Consider the following 5,055-nt stretch of genomic DNA (forward strand, 5'->3'; position numbering starts at 1 on the left):
AAAGGAAATATGAACTCAAAAAGTCACCCGATTTGGCTCATATAAGAGCAAATAGCAGCGCCATACAGAAGTAATTTCAGTTTACTAGCTGTGCTCTTAGCACGAATTGCATCCTGTCGTCCATGCCGGCGACCGCACCATACACCACCACAATCAAAATGCATTCATGTTTCAGTCAAAGAAAAACAATACAGACCGAATTGAAAGTCTGTGCCGAAAAACTTACGTTCAACGGCGCAAATCTGAATGAATACAAACAGCAGACGCAAACGTATGCACCATTTAATACACAGTGTACATAACACTACGGCGCCATGCATATGATGGCCACTTTTTTCTCCAGCCCTGAGAAATCTGCAATATGAAGCAAGTAAAACAGAATACAGGCTGAAAGTTGATGCACCTTAAACGAGCAATCTAAGAGCTACAAAAGCAGATATGCACACGCAAAAGCAAACGTATGTAAAGAGCAACTTCGGTGACAAAAGAAAAGACGAGATGGGCGTACGCTGCAGACACGCAGTTTCAGGTCACGGATTTTCTTCAAGTTGAAACCCCCCTCACGCTTAGAGACTCGGAGCAAGCTTCAGCGACGTGTTATCAAAACAGAAAAAAATATTAGTTCTACTAGGCGAAAATAAAAAAAAATGCGAAAAGGGCCTGCAGTATGCTTAAATAAAAAAATTAAATTAATAATTAAAATAAACCAACATACCTTGACGACGTTGCCTACGGAAACCCAGGGATGAAATACAAGGCTGCAACAGCTGAAACCATAAATTAAACGCAGGCTTCTGTCCTGCGCCTTCTCACAGCACAGCGAGCGCTCAAACTACGCGTTACACCCTCGTAACGATCCTGGGAGTTTTATTTTCTTGTGACTAAGTGTGGGGATAAGACTGCTTGGAGCCAGGCGGGAAGGTGAACGTGCTCAGGTACGTGCGGTGGCGCGCTGCATCCATGGTGCGGCAGACCGCGCATGCGGCACAGTCCAGCGTGGGAGTCGAGATCAAGGCACGATTAATCCAGTGGGAGAGAGTCAATATAACCACGCGAACACTGCACAAACTATACCGCTGCGGCAGGATGGCTGCGCGGTGGCGAAGTTGGTAGAGCAGGCTAATCCATGGGCACTCGCAGAAAGAGAGTGGTGGGTCTCGGAAGGTCCTTTCCGCCTCAGACCGTAGTAGACGGCCACGCTGCCACCACCAACGTTCTGCAGTCGTCGGAGGCGCTCAGGAATGCAGGGTGCGTGCGAGGAGTCACCTATTACCAAGAACTCCGCTGCCACGAACGCCGCCTCGAACAGCGGCATCAGTAGGGCCGTGGAGCTGCGCAAAGGACTTGCGATGCGCAGCCGCGGCATCAGTTCCAAAAGGAATGGTGTGGGCACGCCGAGGTGCGCGGGAAAACTTCCGTGAATCCGCAGCTACGAAGTCCACGACAGCCCAGTTGGCGCAGTGACGAGAGCAAGAACTGCCGCGCGCTGGGGCTTACGCGAATAAGCGTGCGCAAAATGGCGTCCGTCCAGCGAGGAAGCCGGGCGAGCGACGGGAGGCCATTACCGCACTTCTGCTAGACAGCGGCGCAGCGAGGAGTGCCGATAGTCGGAGACGCCTGGAGGGACCACCACACAATTTTGAAGTTGGGCGCAAGCTGGGAAAACGCTGGAAGACGGGAAAGATGTTGACCGCCGCCGCCTGCCTGCAGCACGGAGCCGACGGCCCACGTGCGAGAAACGCATGCACCGAGAGAGATGCGGGGTTAACCGCTTCCTTCGGCTGTTCTAATGAAACTGCCGTTTCATCTCTCAAAACGACGAGTGCAAGAGCAAAACCTTCTTTCCCCGCAGCTTGTGGCGCGAAGGAGAGAGAAAAGAGAGCGCGAGCAGTCGATTTTTATTTCTTGTTGAAAATCATTGGTCCCAAAACGTTATGCCCAGTTACATTTCTGGGACGAAAATGCATTAACTCGCTTTTGTTGCTGCTTAACACTCCAGAAAAAACGTTTCTAGACCTTTAGTGGGAGCACTGCCTTTTTGCTTGTGTTTCTATGTCGTGCCTCTATGGTCTGGAAACGTTTGATAAACGTTGTACTGGGACTGGGACATTCCATCCTTTTTTGGAGTTTCTGAGGAGGTTTTGTGTTTGTTGGGCTGAGCAACACCTGCGACGGCCCCGCATGGTCTGGGCAAGGGCTATTTTTGCCATTCCCAGTCTTCGCCTGTACCCTAAATCGTGTATGAGAGGGGTAAGCATGGGCTGCGTGCAGTTCGTGCGCATAAAAGATGAGGCTACATGATAGTGTAGTGCGGGCACCCCCAAGAGAGGCTCCCCGTGCAGCACCCTGACGGAGCCTATTAGGCTGTATGTGCAGTCTGCGTGCTTGAAAGACGCCGACGGCATGAAGGTGAATTGCGGGCAACCGCCATAGGGGATTCCCGTGCAGCACCCTGACAAAGCAAAGGCGGCTCTTTGTGAGCAAACGGCTAGTATATCTCCGCCGCCAGCTTTCGTAAGTCCCGCGGAGATTACTCTGGACGTCGCACTATAGAAACGTCATGCGCCATTAGCCAGTTACCGGGCACCTATCGACAGTCGCACGTACTTTAGTTGTGCACGGGAAGAGTTGACATTCTCACATTTAGCCTGCCTGCATGTCCTACATCAGATGTAAAAGGGCTAAGCGTGTCCAAATAGCAATGCCTAGCATGTTTCACTCTCGTTAAGAGCTGCTCTTTGAACGTCGTGATAACAAAAGAACACGCTTCTTTACCTGAGATTTTTTCGTGTTTCTTTTGCGTTTATAGCATTGCAGTTTTTTTCTGGTGTGCTACGACAGCCGCGGTGAAAGCTGCCCTCCTAAGGTTTCTTGCTGCTTTCCATGCACTTCATTTACGCCAGCACTTCAAGCGCTTTTGTCGTCTCCATGCAACATGTGGCGAATGGACTTCACGACTGGTTGATGAACACAGCGAGCCTCCGGCGACTGCGCCAGAGGCTGCAAAAAGTTTGTTACTGTCGCGTTCATTGTAGCAACTTTCTTAATGTCCGCTAGCAGCAGTCTGTAGCGACGCATCGATGAAGACAGATAATGCTTGCTTTTCGTGCAGGCATTCTTTGCGCTTCTTCTTCGTCAAGTGATCGCCCATTTATACGCAACTTGTGCAAGCCCCATTGCGAGCGGCCCCACCGTTCAACCTGGCAGGAAGAGATACTAATCACAAAACCCCCAGGACATTTATGTACACGAACAAGAAAGGGTTAACTCCATGGAGCCGGCAGCTTGGGGTGTTCCATAAAGGGTGATGCTTTGGGCTAGTGAAGAGATACAGCACTCGAGAGAATAAAACAAAAACCAAAACGCCTGTAGAATGTCAAACGAGTAGCCCGTCTTTCCGCAAATTGTTTTTCAATTTTTTTCTTTCCCCTCAACACAGCCTTCAATGCTTTTCCTGGGTCCCGTCAAAAGAAAAAACCTGTACGTCCCTGGTTTTTCTCTCGGCCTTTGTTCCTTCCCGAGGTCCCCTCTGAGTCTGTCCTATCCCTCCCAGCCCCCTTCCCCGAAATGGCGCGGAGGTGCCCACTCTACAACCCACTACCGAACATTTTAAGCCACCCTTCGGACCAAACTGCCCCGCGACGCTTCCATGAAGTGGCGAGGAGGCTCCGATTCTACTTGTTCACTGTGTCCGGTCACTGCGCGGTGTCGTCATGGAGAAGAGCTCCCCCAGGCCATTCCTGTGTTGCTTTAGGACAGGTTTTTCTTGTCTCCCGCGGTTCGGTTGAGTTTGGGGCGACAAATGGAGCTGCAAAAACATGCTTGCACTCGCCCGTCCTCGTTGAATTTGTTTTATGCAGTTTTCTGCGCCTTTTGCACGAAACAAGAAAAAAAAAAACACGCGCAGAAACCTCACACGAGTGTCACGCTTTTGCGCAAATTGTTTGAAATCTTTCTTTTCTTTTTCCTCACCACCACCTTCCGCGCTTTGCCTGGGTCCGCTCGAAACAAAAAAAAACCTGCCTATCATCGGCTTTTCTGTCGGCCTTCGTTCCTTCCTCCAGGGCTCCTCCCTGCCTCTGTCCTGACCCTCCCAGCGCCTTCCGCCGAAATGGCGAGGAGGTGCTCACTCTACAACCCACTGCCGAACATTTCAAGCTGCGCTCCCGCCTATCTTCCCTCTGAACGCTTCCAGGAAGTAGCGAGGAGGCTTTGACCTAATACTTTTTCACTGTGCCCGGCCACTACGCAATGACGTCATGCAGAAGTACCACCCACCTTTCCCGCGTTGCTTTGGGACAGGTTTTTGTTCTATGCGGCGGTTCTGTTTAGCGCAAAGGGACGAAGGGAGCCGAGAAAACACGCGATGACAAATCGCTTGTCTTCGTTTACTTTGTATCATAGAGTGCTTTGCGCATTTCACCGTGTTTCCTTATTCAATCTACGATCGAAGATGACAACGCCTTCCTACGCGTACGTTGAGTGCAAGAATGCTGGAACCCTATCGCCCCTGCCTCAGTGATGAATGACTAAACTCCGAAAGAAGTGAGTGGTGAACAGTAATCTAAGAGCACTTGCTGCTGGGCTTTGGTTCATATTTGAATAGGTTTTAGGTGCAAAAAACAGACACACACATAGGTAGGTAACAGGAGGAAGCGCCAACTTCCAACTGATTTTATTGCATGCCTGAAACGTACTTATAATTCTTGTCGTCACATGCGCAGGAGGGTCACCTAAAGATCAAGAACGACTTGATAAGGCGCGCTCCAGGAATTTCTTCTCACAGTTAAACAATACAACTGATGTGTCGCTTACGCACATGTCGCCTTTCTTTTTGATAAAAAACGCTTCTATCAATTCCCTAGCCGTAGTGTCTTTGCTTTTGCCCAGAATGCGCACATCAGTGAAGCACGGCTGACAATTGCAGGACGGGCACTTACTAATGTGTTTAATTAGATGTGTGCCTTCCTTTTTCTGTTCTACATTTCTCTCATGTTCCCTCGTTCGCTCATTAGGCACCTGCCTGTCTGACCTATGTAGGAGTGCCCGCAAGAA

Source organism: Amblyomma mixtum, chromosome 1 (assembly GCF_055824585.1).
Source record: "Amblyomma mixtum isolate Tamu chromosome 1, ASM5582458v1, whole genome shotgun sequence".
NCBI classification, from domain to species: domain Eukaryota; kingdom Metazoa; phylum Arthropoda; class Arachnida; order Ixodida; family Ixodidae; genus Amblyomma; species Amblyomma mixtum.